Source organism: Sturnus vulgaris, chromosome 8 (assembly GCF_052056855.1).
Source record: "Sturnus vulgaris isolate bStuVul1 chromosome 8, bStuVul1.hap1, whole genome shotgun sequence".
NCBI lineage: Eukaryota > Metazoa > Chordata > Aves > Passeriformes > Sturnidae > Sturnus > Sturnus vulgaris.
This window is the reverse complement of record NC_142250.1, coordinates 2,783,218-2,803,429: the sequence shown is the minus strand read 5'-3', so window position 1 is coordinate 2,803,429 and position 20,212 is coordinate 2,783,218. Positions and strand designations below refer to the sequence as shown.

The 20,212-nt window shown below is 50.6% G+C and overlaps 3 long non-coding RNA genes across 3 annotated transcripts; all 3 read left to right on the top strand.

The window, feature by feature from the left end:
• Positions 1-334: 334 nt before the first annotated feature.
• LOC148222924 (uncharacterized) lies at positions 335-3,371 on the top strand. The gene is made up of 4 exons (XR_015804972.1): positions 335-513; positions 695-795; positions 886-1,298; positions 2,604-3,371. It is a non-coding gene; the product is annotated as an uncharacterized LOC148222924 (long non-coding RNA).
• A 12,978-nt stretch (positions 3,372-16,349) lies between these two features.
• LOC148222923 (uncharacterized) lies at positions 16,350-17,753 on the top strand. The gene is made up of 3 exons (XR_015804973.1): positions 16,350-16,495; positions 16,959-17,454; positions 17,658-17,753. It is a non-coding gene; the product is annotated as an uncharacterized LOC148222923 (long non-coding RNA).
• Positions 17,754-17,852: 99 nt separating this feature from the next.
• On the top strand, positions 17,853-19,640 carry LOC148222922 (uncharacterized). Its single transcript, XR_015804971.1, has 3 exons — positions 17,853-18,010; positions 18,192-18,292; positions 18,383-19,640. It is a non-coding gene; the product is annotated as an uncharacterized LOC148222922 (long non-coding RNA).
• Positions 19,641-20,212: the final 572 nt, after the last annotated feature.

Sequence of the window (20,212 nt, the reverse complement as noted above, 5' to 3'; positions counted from 1 at the left end):
GCTCTCTGGCTGCCAGCTGAGGGAGGGAGAGAGGAGCAAACAGGCTGAGAGGTCCCTCCTGTGCTCGCCGGGCACTGGGGGAGCAGCTTGGAGGGCGGGCTGTGGTTGTGGCAGCCAGCAGCTCTTTCCTGCTGCAGGCGAGTGGTTCAGCTGCCATCCCGTGCTCACCTCGGCGCTGATTGTGCTCCTGGGGCTGGTGCTGGCGTTGTCGGTGGCCTTGGCTGTGCAGTCAGGTAAGGGAGGGGCAGCAGCCTGGGCCCAGCCCCTCGGGGCAGAGCGGGGTCCCTGCTCCCTGCACAGGGCAATCCTCACACCTTCTCCTCTTCCCCTGCAGCACCACAGCTTCCAGTTCCACCTGCGACTCCGCCGTCGGTTCTGGGCTGTCCCCCTGGCTGGGTTGGATACAATGGAGTGTGCTACTACTTGTCAAGGGATTCCAGAAGCTGGGAGCAGAGTCAAGAGCGGTGCTCCGAGCTCGGGGCCTCTCTGGCCATTCTGAAGGATGAGGAAATGGTGAGTGAGGGTCTGCGGGCGCTGTGGGGTGTCTGAGGGGAGCCTGGGGGTGCTCGTGGTCCGGGCTGGGTGCTGGTGGGGCTGGGGCTGCAGCCCTGTGCCGGGGCCTTGCAGGGAAGGAGCCCCGGGGCCGTGTCCCCCCGAGGGGCCGGGGCAGCTCCCACTTCTCTCTCCTTGGCAGGATTTGTTCTTCCGCCTCCGCGGGAACGGCGATTACTGGCTCGGGCTGCGCAGACGGGGCGAGCAGCTGCAGTGGGAGGACGGCAGCAGCTTCAGCTCCTCGTGAGTGCCGGGGAGCCGGGCAGGGCATGGGGGGACAGGGGCACAACGTGTTCCCCTGGCATCCAGCGCTGTCTCTGCTCCTCCCTGCAGGGTTCCTCTCCTTGGTAATTCCGAGTGTTTTTGCCTGGCTGACGATAAATTCAGGAGTGTGATGTGCTCCAATCCGCAGCCGTATCTGTGCAGCAAGGCCCTAGGTGCCCTGTAACAGGGGGTGGAGAAAGGACCTTCTCCCGCTGGGCAGTCCCAGCTTCCCCTCTTAGCCCGGCCCAGGGCTGTCCTTTCTCAGCTGCACCCTGTGCCTTGCACTTGCTCTCAGGGTCACCTCAGTGCCTGTTCATCGCCTCTGCCAGCGCTGGGCTGGCTGTTCCAAGGAGAAGTCTCTGCAAACCATCCTGCCATCCATGCTAGCTGGAGTGAGGACATTGCCCACATTGCACAACAAATTTGAATGGGAAATCCAAATCACCCTTGGCTCTTGGAAATCATCACCATCTGGCCTGGAGGTGAGACTCTTGGAGTGTACTTGGAAGAAGAGGAAGAAGAACAGCTGACATGTGCTGAGGAGGAATCCCTCTTTTGGCATCAGGCATCTCAGTTCGAAGAAATCTATCTCTGTCTGTCTGTCTATCTGTCATCTGTGTGTATGTTGCCAAGGATCTGACTGCTCTGCTGTGGGAGGAATCCCAGGCTGGAGCAGGACAAGGATTTGTCTCCCTGAGGGAGAAGCAGTGATACGATGTGTCTGTAACCCCCATCCCTCGGTGTTGGAGTATGTGAAACAGAGGCCTCTCTTAAGTATTCTGAGAGATCAGAGTGCAGAGATTGAATTAAAACCTTTGGATGGATTAGAATATATTATGACACTCATACATGAAATAGAGGTGTAAGCTGAAGTTTTAAGTCATTAAGTACGTAGAAATAAGCACGAATATATTTTAATTTCCTTAAGAAATAAAACCTTAAAATTTAGTGCTGAAAACAAGTTTTAGTGAGGGCTAAAAATCAAGTCGCAGAGAGAAGTCTCAGTGAGAGCTCCAAAAACATAGGTTTTTACTATTTATTATTATTATTATTGCTACTATTATTATTTTTATTTATTATTATTATCATAATCATATATTAATATCTGATTAATAATTATATTAATTATATGTCGCCTTAGGCCCAGAAGAACCTCCTCTGATATTTTTTCCAGTCCAAGTTTCTCAACCTTAGCCAGGGTTCTTTCCCGAAGCTAGTCTCTAATGTAAACATAAGAATTAATAACAAAGATAAACGCCTGCTGGATACATGAGGAGGCCTGTGAAAGAGGTGTCACTTTCTCTGGACCATTCAGCTGTATTCTGTCCCTGAAGTAGCGAGTCACTCTAGTTAAGCAAGGTGTGTCAGAATAAAGTTGTCTCCTTCCTATCCTGAGGGATGACCATGTAGCTGTGTGTCTTTATTTCCGCCGCTCCAGAGGGTTAAATCCCTAAAGCACGACTACAATTACGTTATAATAATTTTATTATTTAGACTATTTGTTATTCTAATAAAAATATAGTAAGAATATTGCTTACATTTTTCACATCGAACAGATAGGGCATAGATGCAGATTATACTTAAACTTTTGTATTAAAAAAATGGAATTTTAATAGTTTTAGAAGAAATGCTGCAGATTGCTGTTTTTAGCTCACTGGGTAATTTGTAAATAAGAATCTGTGCACTGGTGAGAGAATCTCTCTCTCTCTCTCTTTTCTTTCTCCTCACTGCAAATAAACACTGGGAAAGCTCTCATTTGTTTCTCTTTCCGTTTCTTTCTCACACAGTAAAACCAGCCCGGGCCCCTTCCCGTGCGGCCCAGGCCGGACCCTGTTTCCAACCAGGGGCTGCGATGGTGTAAGAGACGGTCCAGATTTCCCTCATTTGCCTCACGACTGTCACAAGGACAGAGACTGAGAGCCCAAGGACCCCTCACTCGCTTCAGACAGGAGTTTCTGGCCTGGTCAGTTTTGACAAGAGTTCTGGCCTGGTCAGTTTGAACAGGAGTTTCTGGCCTGGTCAGTTTGAACAGGAGTTCAGGCCTGGTTGGTTTTGAACAGGAGTTCTGGCCTGGTCAGTTTGAACAGGAGTTTCTGGCCTGGTCAGTTTGGACAGGAATTCTGGACTGTTCAGTTTTGGACAGGAGTTCAGGACCGGTTGGTTTTGAACAGGAGTTCTGGTCGATGCTTGCCAAGTAATCATGCAGGTGCTTGCTGTGGTGTCATCGTAAACTGCTCACGAGTTCTGTGTACCTGCTTCTCTTAGCAACAGGGCTCTCTCCTCACAGTAGTCCATAAATCTCCCCACCTTTCGGCCAGATGCCACTCGCTTTGGAAAAGGACTGTAAAAAAGTGACTGGAGAAAGGTTTGAGATCTCCCCACGGAAGGAAGACACGGGAGCAGAGGACCACGAGGATGCCGTGGAATCTGTTGGTAGCTATTCCCCCACCCCCTCTTTCTCTCTCTCTCTTGACTTTGTTTCCGGTGTCTCTCTCTCCCCTCTATTGCATAATTGTGTTGTTAGCATTCAATAAAAGTGCACTGCTGTGAGTAAACTGACTGTAGTCCCCGCTGTGTCTTTTGCACTCCGAGATCAAACGAACCATCCCGAGCCCGCCGGTACTGACGGATGGTGAGAGATGGCCAGGGGGAGGAGAGGCCCTTGCTAAGATCCCGGCCCTGCCTCTGTCCCCGGCAGCTCGGCACATCCCGGCCCTGCCGCCGGCTCGGAGCAGCCGTGAGGTGGCCGGGGCTGCCCAGCCGCCCAAGCGGCCTGGCTGGAGGGGAGACAGCGGAGCCCTGTTCCAGCAAAGCCCTTCCACACGCCTGCTGGGCAAGGTGGAGGGAGGCAGAAGGCAGAAGCCAGTCCTCACCCAGCTTCCTGCTGCGGCTCCAGTGTCCTGAGATCCTGCCACAGCTCCAAAGTGGCACATGTGCCCACAGCTCCACAGCCCGCTGCATCCTCCCTGGGAGATTTTAACCCTCCCAACGCTCAGATAAGACTTGCAGACCTTCAGTCCTCTCTTGAGTGAGAGGAAAAAGAACAAAGGAAATACACCAAAGCGGTAAAGCAAGAGCCAAGTTCCAGATGGAAGGAGAATAAGGAGATGCCGTAAATTTAGGCTAAAAATCCTTTTGTAAGCTATAGAGATGGACTGTACTACACTAAAAAGTCCTATAAACCGCAGAAAAAAACATGAGGGGTTGGAGTGTTCGACTTAATAGATTTGTTGAGCAAAAGCATGTGTGTTGAAAATCCTTTACCCCGAAGGAGAAAGGGGATCTCTGTCCTGGGGATGAAGTATGAAGAGAAAAAAAGAGAGATGAAGAGGACTTTTGCTTGTGAACAGTTCATTCTTACAAGTAAATAGCCCATGAGTTTAACATGGCCCATAAACGGTTTAGGAGAACCGTTAAGATAGGAGGGATTCGTAGAAAGTGAAGTCACAAGAAAACTGTATTTTCTTCTTGTGAAAAAAACTATAGTCAAACAAAGAGAAAATTTCTCTCTAAAGTAAACTGAAAAAATTATTTAAGTTGGTAACTGACTGAAGTGTTTCTGTATGTTGTTGTTAAGAAGCAAAAAAAGTGTGGGAGAAGGGAGGATCATAACAATTTAAACAAAAGATTACTCTGTTTTTGAGAATAGAGGATTGTTTTTATTTCTTCTTCCCTGGGGAACAGTAGGGGTTTTCTTACTATTTAAACTTAGTGGATTATAGCAATTTTAATATCTGCTTACTTTAACCCGAATGCTTTTGCTTATATTTACAGTTAGAACAGTTATATTCACTCCATAATATTTTAATGTGCTATAGGGAAACAAGGCTTTTTTTTTTCTATAGCATAAAAAAAGAGAAATTTCAGTTTCTGACTTTCCTACTTTCATTATTTGGGACTTGTTATTTTTTTAATTTGACCTTCGTGTTTTTATACTCTTTTTGTACATATCATTATGTTAGTTTTCTTTTTTTACTTAGGAGAGAGAAAAAAAGAATCTGAAAAGTTTTCTTCTGGGCATTGAAAGAATTAATACTTTGGTTTGGCAGTGAATGGTTCTGCGATCTCTTCCAGGGCGAGGCTGGGAGTTATTTTATGAGTCAGTTATTTTTTATTTTATGATTTATGATTTTAAGGCCACGCTGGGCTAGGATTGTAAGAAGTCATCCACAGAGCCGTGCTGAGTTCCTTGGCCGCATTCCATCCATGAGGAAAGCTCGGCTCAGCCTCCCCGGCCCCCCTGCCCTGGCCCAGCCAGGCCCGTTCTATTTGGAGAGGCTGGAAAGGAAAGAGAGCATTTCCGGGGAATTTTGTTTTCACATGTGTGTTTCCCAAAGATGCATAAAATTCTTCTTGGTATAACAGTGTGTCAGTCTTAAAAATCGGACACTGATAGCTCCTTGTCAGATACAAGGGAGACTGCCCAGGTGTCGGCAGGTGAAAATTTCAGGAAATCTTTACAAACCACCACAATTCCATTTCCCCATGCTCCGTGCCGGGTCTCCCTCCCCTTAGCCCTCTGTCTGTACCCCAGGTGGGCAGTTCGGGACCGCCTGGGGACCCCTCGGTTCTCCCCGTCTCAGCTCTGGCCTCCCCCGCCTCTCCAATCCTTCCTCAGCCTGTTCCAAACTCCTTTGTTCTCCCGAGTCTCAGAATGCTTTCCCCGGCTCTGTCCCCGCTGCTCGGCCCCGGCCGGTCCCCTCGAACCCTCCGTGTCTGCTTCCCCGAGGAGCTGCATTGTCACCTATTCCTGCGTGTCTGCTTCCCCGAGGAGCTGCATTGTCACAGATCCCTGCGTGCCTATTGTGATCGGAATCCACAATAGGAGGCCCTCTCTCATCATGACATCAAGGAATTCAGACGAGCTATAAAGGAGAATCTCCTGGCTTCTCCTTATTTTGAGAATACGATATAAAGTATTTTTAATTCCTATGATCTCACTCCCACAGATTGTCATAATGTGCCTTCCCTGATTTTAACCAATTCTCAATATCTCTTGTGGGACTTGGAGAGGAGAAAGCACCTGAACAGACGAGGTGAAAGTTGTGCTTGCAGTCCCAGTGCTCAGCTCACAATTGCTCATTTAGCTGGGGATTCACCGTATGACAAGCGCCAGGGTCAGGCTGTGCTGCCCAGAGCTGCCTCAGGAGATGTCAGGAACGCTGTGAGAAAGGCTTTACGTGCTGCAGAGCCAGCTGGGAGCCGTGCTTTTTCTACAGTAATGCAAGGCGAGACTGAAGCTTAGAGTGCTGTCCTGGGGTGACTTTGGGATGTTGAATTGTATCCCCATTTGTATGTTCACTCTAGAAATAAGTTTTCTACCTTTAATGCTGTTTCGAGAGTGAAGGGGGGCAAAGAAGAAGCAGTGGAATGTCTGCGGGGGTTGTTTTCAAAACATAGAGATCAGTTTCATCCCTTTGTCCTCTTGTGAAAAACACGCTTCACTGTCCCGGTAAAATTTAAAAGGTTTAATAAAAAGACAATAGGAGACAAAAATAAAGGAAGTGGTTAAAACGGCCGGGTGCTTGGCATGCTGCCAAGAGCACACGGCTGCTTCGGAAGTGCCCCTTTAAATACGTTTTACAATACATCAATCCATTGCATCTTTATAGTCTTGCTTGCATAGTCAAACTTTTTCTGGGAGCCGTTTAGCATGGCCACTTCTTGGGTCCGCCTTTTTAGAGCATGCGTCTTTCTTGGCTTGTGGTTTTAATTTTCTTCTTATCACCTTTTAATTTGGGTGGTGGTCTCGGCCTTTTGCAGCCGGTGAGTGTTGATAATTGTTGTGTCAGCTGCAGGGTTCCCATCACACGTTCACGGGCTGTTATTTTAACTAAGCGGGTAGTTTAAGCATACTGTCTCAAAAAACGTATGTCTAACTTTTGCTATTAGAAGAGAAAGAAGAAAAAAACCCCTATATTCGTATAGTAAAGCTATTTCAATATTATACATATAGGATTTATCTCAATATTTGCAAAAAGCCAACAAGATGTCGTGTACTTCTACCACTCTGGACTGTGTCACCGTGGTGCACAGTGCGAGAGAGCTCTCCTTTGCTTTTAGTTAGTTTTTGACTAACTGAAGCAGAGAAGTTCCCCGGAAAGTTTTGGTTTTTGTTTGTTTTCTTTTCTCCTGGAATTAGTTAAACATGCTCTGGACTGGGAACCCAGGGGGAAGCACCAGGAGCTTGGACCTGTGGCCACCAGGTCTGGGCAGCGACATTTTCCAGCGCTGGAGGAACTGAGAACAGACTGAGCCGAGCTACCACCCACAGGAGAGAGACTTCCTGAATTTGTCAAATTTGTCATCTCTTCAGAGCGCCGAGAGGTTTTGCTGTTCGGTATTGTTCTTTTTTTTTTTTTTTTTTTTTTTTTTTTTTTTTGGGCTGGGCACTTCTCTTCGCCGAATTTTCTTTCCGATCCAACTGGGGGAGAGGCCGCTCAAGCTTGCTTCCTGGGGGGGCTCTTTGGAAGTTTTCTTTCAAAGTTGTCCTAAACCAGGACATTAATATAGAAGTATTAACTCTCTTAAGAAATTGAGATAATCTTTTCTTAGGCATTTATCCATAGATGACATTAAAGCAAAAACAAGTAAAAAGAAAGTACAAAAGAGCTGAACTAATTGCTCCCGTCTTTCTCTACAATAAAATAACGACATCTTGTAGTTTAAAGGAACGGATTTTAACAGGAGTTAGCACCATGCAAACTTCACATTCCTCATCTCTATATCAAAAGATTTGCATTTTATAATTCTTGTAATTGCCCTTCAAGGGACTTGTTGAAACGATTTCATAGTGGTCTCCTCCGGAAACCTTCCCCCACTCCGAGCTCCGTCTCCCTTCCTGCCAAGGGCGCTGAATGTTCCGAAGGTGCACAACACGGCCCGCCCTCAGCTCGGCTTGAAAAAGCAGCGGTAGTAAAAACTCCGCCTATTCCATTTCAGCCACCGAAGCTACGGTTTCGAGCGGTCCCGGGAGCTCGGAGCGGCTCCAGCACAGGTACGAGCCGCGCTCGGCTGTGCCCCAGCCCGGGGCTCGCTGCGGCCGGAGGGGCCGCGCTGAGGGGAACGGGGCGGTTCTGGCGAGTTCCTTGGGCCGGCTTCCCCCGTGTGCCCCGTGCCCTGAGACGGCGGAGGGAGCGGCTGCCCGCGGTCTCGTCCTTGCCGCCGATCCCTGGGGACGAGCCGGTGCCGCAGCAGCGATGGCTCATGCCGGTGTCTCTCGGTAGCTCGGAGGTGGCTGCTCCGTGCCCGGCAGAGTTTCCGGCCGTGGCGCCCCGGGCTCGGCGCCGCTGCTCAGGCGGGAGGTGTCCCTGCCCGGCTCAGGGGTGGCACGGGATGAACTTGAACGAGCCTCAGAGCCCAAAGCACTGCAGGCGGCGAGTGGAGGCAGAAAGCGCCGCATCCTGCTGGAGCGGCTGGATGGACCTGGAGCGCTGAGCAGGCTGCGCTTGTCTCCGCAGGTCCGGCCAGCGGGGACAGCGCGGGACTGAGCTGGCAGCGCCTTCGTGAGCCTCGGTGTGCCGCAGGGCCGCGACCAGCCGTGACCTGTCATCGTGTCCCTTTCACTGGGCCATCCCCGTGGGTGTACAGCTGTTCCCGAGGCGGATCTCCAAAAGGCTTTTTCAGCACTCCTGATGTGTCGGGAGCAAGGAGCTGTTTCTCCAGAGCATAGAGATGCTGGTTGTGAGCCGGAGCAGAGTGAATTCTGCTCCATTCATGGGCCTGTGAACGAGCTGCTGCATCTCCAGGAGGGACCAGCAGCCGGGCTGACACATTTGCCAAGTGCACAAGAAGCCACTTGTCATGAGCAGGGGGATGCCACTTGTGAGCGTGCAGTGAGAGAAGATGTGGAGAATGGAATCTGCACCAGGGATGGCAGCGTGAGGGAGCCCCTGGATCCCCAGGGCACATCAGCACCCGGCCATGTACACAGAAACATCCTCAGGAGATTGCCGGGTGAGTGCAGTGTGTCCCTGGCTGTCCCCACAGCTGTGTCCCTGCCCGTGTCCAGGCTCTTGGCTCTCTGGCTGCCAGCTGAGGGAGGGAGGGAGGAGCAAACAGGCTGAGAGGTCCCTCCTGTGCTCGCCGGGCATTGGGGGAGCAGCTTGGAGGGCGGGCTGTGGTTGTGGCAGCCAGCAGCTCTTTCCTGCTGCAGGCGAGTGGTTCAGCTGCCATTCCGTGCTCACGTCGGCGCTGATTGTGCTCCTGGTGCTGGTGCTGGCGTTGTCGGTGGCCTTGGCTGTGCAGTCAGGTAAGGGAGGGGCAGCAGCCTGGGCCCAGCCCCTCGGGGCAGAGCGGGGTCCCTGCTCCCTGCACAGGGCAATCCTCACACCTTCTCCTCTTCCCCTGCAGCACCACAGCTTCCAGTTCCAACTGCGTGTCCTCTGTTAGTTCTGGGCTGTCCCTCCGGCTGGGTTGGATACAATGGAGTGTGCTACTACTTCTCATGGGATTCCAGAAGCTGGGAGCAGAGTCAAGAGCGGTGCTCCGAGCTCGGGGCGTCGCTGGCCATTCTGAAGGATGAGGAAATGGTGAGTGAGGGGCTGCGGGCGCTGTGGGGTGTCTGAGGGGAGCCTGGGGGTGCTCGTGGTCCGGGCTGGGTGCTGGTGGGGCTGGGGCTGCAGCCCTGTGCCGGGGCCTTGCAGGGAAGGAGCCCCGGGGCCGTGTCCCCCCGAGGGGCCGGGGCAGCTCCCACTGCTCTCTCCTTGGCAGGATTTGTTCTTCCGCCTCCGCGGGAACGGCGATTACTGGCTCGGGCTGCGCAGACGGGGCGAGCAGCTGCAGTGGGAGGACGGCAGCAGCTTCAGCTCGTGGTGAGTGCCGGGGAGCCGGGCAGGGCATGGGGGGACAGGGGCACAACGTGTTCCCCTGGCATCCAGCGCTGTCTCTGCTCCTCCCTGCAGGGTTCCTCTCCTTGGCAATTCCGAGTGTGTGTACCTAGCTGACCATAAATTCAGGAGTGTGATGTGCTCCAATCCGCAGCCGTATCTGTGCAGCAAGGCCCTAGGTGCCCTGTAACAGGGGGTGGAGAAAGGACCTTCTCCCCGCTGGGCAGTCCCAGCTTCCCCTCTTAGCCCGGCACAGGGCTGTGCTTTCTCAGCTGCACCCTGTGCCTTGCACTTGCTCTCAGGGTCACCTCAGTGCCTGTTCATCCCCTCTGCCAGCGCTGGGCTGGCTGTTCCAAGGAAAAGTCTCTGCAATCCATCCTGTCAGCCATGCTAGCTGGAGTGAGGGGATTTTCCTCATTGCACAACAAATTTGAATGGGAAATCCAAATCACCCTCGGCTCTTGGAAATCATCACCATCTGGCCTGGAGGTGAGACTCTTGGAGTGTACTTGGAAGAAGAGGAAGAAGACCAGCTGACATGTGCTGAGGAGGAATCCCTCTTTTGGCATCAGGCATCTCAGTTCGAAGAAATCTATCTCTGTCTGTCTGTCTATCTGTCATCTGTGTGTATGTTGCCAAGGATCTGACTGCTCTGCTGTGGGAGGAATCCCAGGCTGGAGCAGGACAAGGATTTGTCTCCCTGAGGGAGAAGCAGTGATACGATGTGTCTGTAACCCCCATCCCTCTGTGTTGGAGTGTGTGAAACAGAGGCCTCTCTTAAGTATTCTGAGAGATCAGAGTGCAGAGATTGAATTAAAACCTTTGGATGGATTAGAATATATTAAGCCACTCATACATGAAATAGAGGTGTAAGCTGAAGTTTTAAGTCATTAAGTACGTAGAAATAAGCACGAATATATTTTAATTTCCTTAAGAAATAAAACCTTAAAATTTAGTGCTGAAAACAAGTTTTAGTGAGGGCTAAAAATCAAGTCGCAGAGAGAAGTCTCAGTGAGAGCTCCAAAAACATAGGTTTTTACTATTTATTATTATTATTATTGCTACTATTATTATTTTTATTTATTATTATTATCATAATCATATATTAATATCTGATTAAGAATTATATTAATTATATGTCGCCTTAGGCCCAGAAGAACCTCCTCTGATATTTTTTCCAGTCCAAGTTTCTCAACCTTAGCCAGGGTTCTTTCCCGAAGCTAGTCTCTAATGTAAACATAAGAATTAATAACAAAGATAAACGCCTGCTGGATACATGAGGAGGCCTGTGAAAGAGGTGTCACTTTCTCTGGACCATTCAGCTGTATTCTGTCCCTGAAGTAGCGAGTCACTCTAGTTAAGCAAGGTGTGTCAGAATAAAGTTGTCTCCTTCCTATCCTGAGGGATGACCATGTAGCTGTGTGTCTTTATTTTCGCCGCTCCAGAGGGTTAAATCCCTAAAGCACAACTACAATTACGTTATATTAATTTTATTATTTAGACTATTTGTTATTGTAATAAAAATATAGTAAGAATATTGCTTACATTTTTCACATCGAACAGATAGGGCATAGATGCAGATTATACTTAAACTTTTGTATTAAAAAAATGGAATTTTAATAGTTTTAGAAGAAATGCTGCAGATTGCTGTTTTTAGCTCACTGGGTAATTTGTAAATAAGAATCTGTGCACTGGTGAGAGAATCTCTCTTTCTCGCTCTTTTCTTTCTCCTCACTGCAAATAAACACTGGGAAAGCTCTCATTTGTTTCTCTTTTCGTTTCTTTCTCACACGGTAAAACCAGCCCGGGCCCCTTCCCGTGCGGCCCAGGCCGGGCCCCGTTTCCAACCAGGGGCTGCGATGGTGTAAGAGACGGTCCAGATTTCCCTCATTTGCCTCACGACTGTCACAAGGACAGAGACTGAGAGCCCAAGGACCCCTCACTCGCTTCAGACAGGAGTTTCTGGCCTGGTCAGTTTGGACAAGAGTTCTGGCCTGGTCAGTTTGGACAGGAGTTTCTGGCCTGGTCAGTTTGGACAGGAATTCTGGACTGTTCAGTTTTGGACAGGAGTTCAGGACCGGTTGGTTTTGAACAGGAGTTCTGGTCGATGCTTGCCAAGTAATCATGCAGGTGCTTGCTGTGGTGTCATCGTAAACTGCTCACGAGTTCTGTGTACCTGCTTCTCTTAGCAACAGGGCTCTCTCCTCACAGTAGTCCATAAATCTCCCCACCTTTTGGCCAGATGCCACTCGCTTTGGAAAAGGACTGTAAAAAAGTGACTGGAGAAAGGTTTGAGATCTCCCCACGGAAGGAAGACACGGGAGCAGAGGACCACGAGGATGCCGTGGAATCTGTTGGTAGCTATTCCCCCACCCCCTCTTTCTCTCTCTCTCTTGACTTTGTTTCCGGTGTCTCTCTCTCCCCTCTATTGCATAATTGTGTTGTTAGCATTCAATAAAAGTGCACTGCTGTGAGTAAACTGACTGTAGTCCCCGCTGCGTCTTTTGCACTCCGAGATCAAACGAACCATCCCGAGCCCGCCGGTACTGACGGATGGTGAGAGATGGCCAGGGGGAGGAGAGGCCCTTGCTAAGATCCCGGCCCTGCCTCTGTCCCCGGCAGCTCGGCACATCCCGGCCCTGCCGCCGGCTCGGAGCAGCCGTGAGGTGGCCGGGGCTGCCCAGCCGCCCAAGCGGCCTGGCTGGAGGGGAGACAGCGGAGCCCTGTTCCAGCAAAGCCCTTCCACACGCCTGCTGGGCAAGGTGGAGGGAGGCAGAAGGCAGAAGCCAGTCCTCACCCAGCTTCCTGCTGCGGCTCCAGTGTCCTGAGATCCTGCCACAGCTCCAAAGTGGCACATGTGCCCACAGCTCCACAGCCCGCTGCATCCTCCCTGGGAGATTTTAACCCTCCCAACGCTCAGATAAGACTTGCAGACCTTCAGTCCTCTCTTGAGTGAGAGGAAAAAGAACAAAGGAAATACACCAAAGCGGTAAAGCAAGAGCCAAGTTCCGGATGGAAGGAGAATAAGGAGATGCCGTAAATTTAGGCTAAAAATCCTTTTGTAAGCTATAGAGATGGACTGTACTACACTAAAAAGTCCTATAAACCGCAGAAAAAAACATGAGGGGTTGGAGTGTTCGACTTAATAGATTTGTTGAGCAAAAGCATGTGTGTTGAAAATCCTTTACCCCGAAGGAGAAAGGGGATCTCTGTCCTGGGGATGAAGTATGAAGAGAAAAAAAGAGAGATGAAGAGGACTTTTGCTTGTGAACAGTTCATTCTTACAAGTAAATAGCCCATGAGTTTAACATGGCCCATAAACGGTTTAGGAGAACCGTTAAGATAGGAGGGATTCGTAGAAAGTGAAGTCACAAGAAAACTGTATTTTCTTCTTGTGAAAAAAACTCTATAGTCAAACAAAGAGAAAATTTCTCTCTAAAGTAAACTGAAAAAATTATTTAAGTTGGTAACTGACTGAAGTGTTTCTGTATGTTGTTGTTAAGAAGCAAAAAAAGTGTGGGAGAAGGGAGGATCATAACAATTTAAACAAAAGATTACTCTGTTTTTGAGAATAGAGGATTGTTTTTATTTCTTCTTCCCTGGGGAACAGTAGGGGTTTTCTTACTATTTAAACTTAGTGGATTATAGCAATTTTAATATCTGCTTACTTTAACCCGAATGCTTTTGCTTATATTTACAGTTAGAACAGTTATATTCACTCCATAATATTTTAATGTGCTATAGGGAAACAAGGCTTTTTTTTTTCTATAGCATAAAAAAAGAGAAATTTCAGTTTCTGACTTTCCTACTTTCATTATTTGGGACTTGATATTTTTTTAATTTGACCTTCGTGTTTTTATACTCTTTTTGTACATATCATTATGTTAGTTTTCTTTTTTTACTTAGGAGAGAGAAAAAAAGAATCTGAAAAGTTTTCTTCTGGGCATTGAAAGAATGAATACTTTGGTTTGGCAGTGAATGGTTCTGTGATCTCTTCCAGGGCGAGGCTGGGAGTTATTATATGAGTCAGTTATTTTTTATTTTATGATTTATGATTTTAAGGCCACGCTGGGCTAGGATTGTAAGAAGTCATCCACAGAGCCGTGCTGAGTTCCTTGGCCGCATTCCATCCATGAGGAAAGCTCGGCTCAGCCTCCCCGGCCCCCCTGCCCCGGCCCAGCCAGGCCCGTTCTATTTGGAGAGGCTGGAAAGGAAAGAGAGCTTTTCCGGGGAATTTTGTTTTCACATGTGTGCTTCCCAAAGATGCATAAAATTCTTCTCGGTATAACAGTGTGTCAGTCTTAAAAATCGGACACTGATTGCTCCTTGTCAGATACAAGGGAGACTGCCCAGGTGTCGGCAGGTGAAAATTTCAGGAAATCTTTACAAACCACCACAATTCCATCTCCCCATGCTCCGTGCCGGGTCTCCCTCCCCTTAGCCCTCTGTCTGTACCCCAGGTGGGCAGTTCGGGACCTCCTGGGGACCCCTCTGTTCTCCCCGTCTCAGCTCTGGTCTCCCCCGCCTCTCCAATCCTTCCTCAGCCTGTTCCAAACTCCTTTGTTCTCCCGAGTCTCAGAATGCTTTCCCCGGCTCTGTCCCCCCTGCTCGGCCCCGGCCGGTCCCCCCGAACCCTCCGTGTCTGCTTCCCCGAGGAACTGCATTGTCACCTATCCCTGCGTGTCTGCTTCCCCGAGCAACTGCATTGTCACAGATCCCTCCGTGCCTATTGTGATCGGAATCCACAATAGGAGGCCCTCTCTCATCATGACATCAAGGGATTCAGACAAGATATAAAGGAGAATCTCCTGGCTTCTCCTTATTTTGAGAATACGACTAGAAGTAATTTTAATTCTTATGATCTCACTCCCACAGAGTGTCGTAATGTGCCTTCCTGATTGTAACCAATTCTCAATATCTCTTGTGGGACTTGGAGAGGAGAAAGCACCTGAACAGACGAGGTGAAAGTTGTGCTGGCAGTCCCAGTGCTCAGCTCACAATTGCTGAGTTAGCTGGGGATTCACCGTATGACAAGCGCCAGGCTCAGGCTGTGCTGCCCAGAGCTGCCTCAGGAGATGTCAGGAACGCTGTGAGAAAGGCTTTACGTGCTGCAGAGCCAGCTGGGAGCCGTGCTTTTTCTACAGTAATGCAAGGCGAGATTGAAGCTTAGAGTGCTGTCCTGGGGTGACTTCGTGATGTTGAATTGTATCCCCATTTGTCTGTTTAGCCCAGAAATACGGTTTGTACCTTTATGGCTGGATTTGAGAGTGAAGGGGGGGAAGGAGAAGCAGTGGAATGTCTGCGGGAGTTGTTTTCAAAACATAGAGATCAGAGTTTCATCCCTTTGTCCTCTTGTGAAAAACACGCTTCACTGTCCCGGTAAAATTTAAAAGGTTTAATAAAAAGACAATAGGAGACAAAAATAAAGGAAAGGGTTAAAACGGCCGGGTGCTCGGCATGCTGCCAAGAGCACCCGGCTGCTTCGGAAATGCCCCTTTAAATACGTTTTACAATACATCAATCCATTGCATCTTTATAGTCTTGCTTGCATAGTCAAACTTTTTCTGGGAGCCGTTTAGCATGGCCACTGCTTGGGTCCGCCTTTTTAGAGCATGCGTGTTTCTTGGCTTGTGGTTTTAATTTTCTTCTTATCACCTTTTAATTTGGGTGGTGGTCTCGGCTTTTTGCAGCCGGTGAGTGTTGATAATTGTTGTGTCAGCTGCAGGGTTGCCATCACACGTTCACGGGCTGTTATTTTAACTAAGCGGGTAGTTTAAGCATACTATCTCAAAAAACTTATGTCTAACTTTTGCTATTAGAAGAGAAAGAAGAAAAGAAAAAAGAACCTATATTCGTATAGTAAAGCTATTTCAATATTATACATATAGCATTTATCTCAATATTTGCAAAAAGCCAACAAGATGTCGTGTACTTATAACACTCTGGACTGTGTCACCGTGGTGCACAGTGCGAGAGAGCTCTCCTTTGCTTTTAGTTGGTTTTTGACTAACTGAAGCAGAGCAGTTCCACGGACACTTTTTTTCCTTTTCTTTCCTGGAGTTATTCGAACCTGCTCTGGACCGATCCAGAGGGACTGAGAACAGACTGAGTCCAGCTACCACCCACGCGAGAGAGATTTTCTGAATTTCTCATCTCTTTCGAGCACCGAGAGGTTTTGCTGTTCGGTATGGTTCCGGGGTTTTTTATGCTGGGCAGTGTTGAATCATCAGGTTTCTTCCCACTTCTCTTCGCCGAATTTTCTTTCCGATCCAGCAGGGGGAGAGGCCGCTCAAGCTTGTTTCCTTGGGGGGCTCTTTGGAAGTTTTCTTTCAAAGTTGTCCTAAACCAGGACATTAATATAGAAGTATTAACTCTCTTAAGAAATTGAGATAATGTTTTCTTAGGCATTTATCCATAGATGACATTAAAGCAAAAACAAGTAAAAAGAAAGTACAAAAGAGCTGAACTAATTGCTCCCGTCTTACCTCTACAATAAAATAACTGCATCTTGTAGTTTAAAGGAACGGATTTTAACAGGACCATGCAAACTTCACATTCCTCATCTCTATATCAAAATACTTGCATTTTATAATTCTTATAATTCCAGTTTAAGCGACTTGTTGACATAATTTCATAGTGGTTTCCTCCGGACGGAACACCGCCCTTCCCCCACTCCGAGCTCCCCCTCCCCTCCTGCCAAGCACGCTGAATGTTCCGAAGGGGCAAAACCCGCCCCGACCCCAGCTCGGCTTGAAATAGCAGCGGCAGCGAAAACTCCGCCTATTCCATTCCCGGACCGAAACTGCGATGTCGAGCGGCGATCCCCGGAGCTCGGAGCGGCTCCAGCACAGGTACGAGCCGCGCTCGGCTGTGCCCCAGCCCGGGGCTCGCTGCGGCCGGAGGGGCCGCGCTGAGGGGAACGGGGCGGTTCTGGCGAGTTCCTTGGGCCGGCTTCCCCCGTGTGCCCCGTGCCCTGAGACGGCGGAGGGAGCGGCTGCCCGCGGTCTCGTCCTTGTCGCCGATCCCTGGGGACGAGCCGGTGCCGCAGCAGCGATGGCTCATGCCGGTGTCTCTCGGTAGCTCGGAGGTGGCTGCTCCGTGCCCGGCAGAGTTTCCGGCCGTGGCGCCCCGGACTCGGCGCCGCTGCTCAGGCGGGAGGTGTCCCTGCCCGGCTCAGGGGTGGCACGGGATGAACTTGAACGAGCCTCAGAGCCCAAAGCACTGCAGGCGCCGAATGGAGGCAGAAAGCGCCGCATCCTGCTGGAGCGGCTGGATGGACCTGGAGCGCTCACCAGGCTGCGCTTGTCTCCGCAGGTCCGGGCAGCGGGGACAGCGCGGGACTGAGCTGACAGCGCCTTCGTGAGCCTCGCTGCGCCGCAGGGCCGGGACCAGCCGTGACCTGTCATCGTGTCCCTTTCAATGGGTCATCCGCGTGGGTGTACAGCTGTTCCCGAGGCCGATCTCCGAAAGGCTTTTTTAGCACTCCCAAAGTGTCGAGAGCAAGGAGCTGTTTGTTCCGAGCAGAGAGATGGCGGCTGTGAGCTGGAGCAGAGTGAATTCTGCTCCAGTCATGGGCGTGTGAAGGAGCTGCTGCATCTCCAGGAGGGACCAGCAGCCGGGCTGACACACTTGCAAGGGGCACAAGAAGCCACTTGTCATAAGCAGGGGGATACCACTTGTGAGTGTGCAGTGGGTGAAGGTGTGGAGAATGGAATCTGCAGCAGGGATGGCAGTGTGAGGGAGCCCCTGGATCCCCAGGGCACATCAGCAATCGGCCATGTACACAAAAGCATCCTCAGAAGATTGCCAGGTGAGTGCAGTTTGTCCCTGGCTGTCCCCACAGCTGTGTCCCTGCCCGTGTCCAGGCTCTTGGCTCTCTGGCTGCCAGCTGAGGGAGGGAGGGAGGGAGGAGCAAACAGGCTGAGAGGTCCCTCCTGTGCTCGCCGGGCATTGGGGGAGCAGCTTGGAGGGCGGGCTGTGGTTGTGGCAGCCAGCAGCTCTTTCCTGCTGCAGGCGAGTGGTTCAGCTGCCATCCCGTGCTCACCTCGGCGCTGATTGTGCTCCTGGTGCTGGTGCTGGCGTTGTCGGTGGCCTTGGCTGTGCAGTCAGGTAAGGGAGGGGCAGCAGCCTGGGCCCAGCCCCTCGGGGCAGAGCGGGGTCCCTGCTCCCTACACAGGGCAATCCTCACACCTTCTCCTCTTCCCCCTGCAGCACCACAGCCATTGATTCTGGGCTGTCCCTCCGGCTGGGTTGAATACAATGGAGTGTGCTACTACTTGTCAAGGGTTTCCAGAAGCTGGGAGCAGAGTCAAGAGCGGTGCTCCGAGCTCGGGGGCTCGCTGGCCATTCTGAAGGATGAGGAAATGGTGAGTGAGTGTCTGCGGGCGCTGTGGGGTGTCTGAGGGGCGCCTGGGGGTGCTCGTGGTCCGGGCTGGGTGCTGGTGGGGCTGGGGCTGCAGCCCTGTGCCGGGGCCTTGCAGGGAAGGAGCCCCGGGGCCGTGTCCCCCCGAGGGGCCGGGGCAGCTCCCACTGCTCTCTCCTTGGCAGGATTTGTTCTTCCGCCTCCGCGGGAACGGCGATTACTGGCTCGGGCTGCGCAGACGGGGCGAGCAGCTGCAGTGGGAGGACGGCAGCAGCTTCAGCTCCTCGTGAGTGCCGGGGAGCCGGGCAGGGCATGGGGGGACAGGGGCACAACGTGTTCCCCTGGCATCCAGCGCTGTCTCTGCTCCTCCCTGCAGGGTTCCTCTCCTAGCCAATTCCGAGTGTGTGTGCCTGGCTGACAATGAATTCAGGAGTGTGATGTGCTCCAATCCGCAGCCGTATCTGTGCAGCAAGGCCCGAGCTCCCCTGTAACAGGGGGTGGAGAAAGGACCTTCTCCCCGCTGGGCAGTCCCAGCTTCCCCTCTTAGTCCGGCACAGGGCTGTCCTTTCTCAGCTGCACCCTGTGCCTTGCACTTGCTCTCAGGGTCACCTCAGTGCCTGTTCATCCCCACTGCCAGCGCTGTGCTGGCTGTTCCAAGGAGAAGTCTCTGCAATCCGTACTGCCAGCCATGCTAGCTGGAGTGAGGGGATTGCCCTCAGTGCACAACAAGCTGGAATGGGAAATCCAAATCACCCTGAGCTCTTGGAAATGATCACCAAATGGCCTTAAGATGAGACTTTTGGAGTGTCCTTGGAAGAGGAAGAAGACCAGCTGACATATGCTGAGGAGGAATCCCACTTTTGGCATCAGGCACCTGACTGTGAAGAATGCTATATCTGTCTGTCTGTCTGTCTATCTGTCATCTGTGTGTATGTTGCCAAGGATCTGACTGCTCTGCTGTGGGAGGAATCCCAGGCTGGAGCAGGACAAGGATTTGTCTCCCTGAGGGAGAAGCAGTGATACGATGTGTCTGTAACCCACATCCCTCTGTGTTGGAGTGTGTGAAACAAAGGCCTCTGAATTCTTCAGAGAGATCAGAGTTGTGACAGACAATCAGACAATTGATAAAAGATTCGGGTTAATCACAAAAGCATTGGGGTTTGCATAAACCAGAATACTAAGCTCTGAAGTGAAGCATGCACACTAGATAAAGGAAATTGTATGATTAAATAATTCTGTTTAAAATCACCTTGTTATGTTATATTATGTTGTATTATGTTACATTACATTATGTTTTATTATGTTATGTTTTTCAAATAAGTTGTATCGGCTACCAGCTTGCAAAATTGGAATTCCCAAAAAGCCCTTCCTGCCTTTGTCTGATTAATACTGCCTATCCCAAAAACCAGACTCCCAGAACTTCCCTGGTGGTCATCTACAAGGACCAGATGGCTATCTGTGACTGATTATCACCCAAAGGCTTTGTGAATTTGTGAACATCGAGAACCCACAGTATAAGAAGAGGCTGCAAACCGAGGTTCGGTGGAGCGTGGAGTGGGGGTCGACCCCTCACGTTCCCCAGCGCGCTGCTTGCTCTTTCTTTATCAAATAAAACAATCTAAAATTTTGCTGAATATCGAGACTTTTTGTCTCTCATTTATACCAATTTGGTGCCGAAACCCGGGACGGCCTTGGAGCCCTGAGAGGCACTGCGATTTCGGGGAGGCGCCCCACGGCTGTGGCCCCGGTTCGTCAGTGATTCTCGGGACCCATCGATGTACCGCACCAGAGAGACTGAGCAAGGAAAAGCTCCCCAGAAGACCGCGGCAAAATCACCTGGAATTCTCGTGCACGAAGACCCAGACAGGAGCATCGGACTGTGAGTATCTGTGTGGTTTGGTGGGGATGACTGTGTGTTTGTCTGAATGAGGCGTGGCCTTTGCTGCGAAGCGAGAGCAGAGTCCTTCTATCCGCGTTTGCAGCATCCCGCGAGGGACCTGGCCGGTGACCGGACGAAGCGAGTGAGCACAAAGGGAGAGACTGCTTTTCTTGTCCTAGCCCAGGTAGAGGCTAGGTCCTTCCCATCCTAGCCCAGGCAGAGGCCAGGTCCTTCCCATCCTAGCCCAGGCAAAGCCAGGACCCGGCAAGACGGGGGGGAAGGGGGAGGAAAAGAAAAGCAGATTGCAATACACCAGTCCCGGAGGGA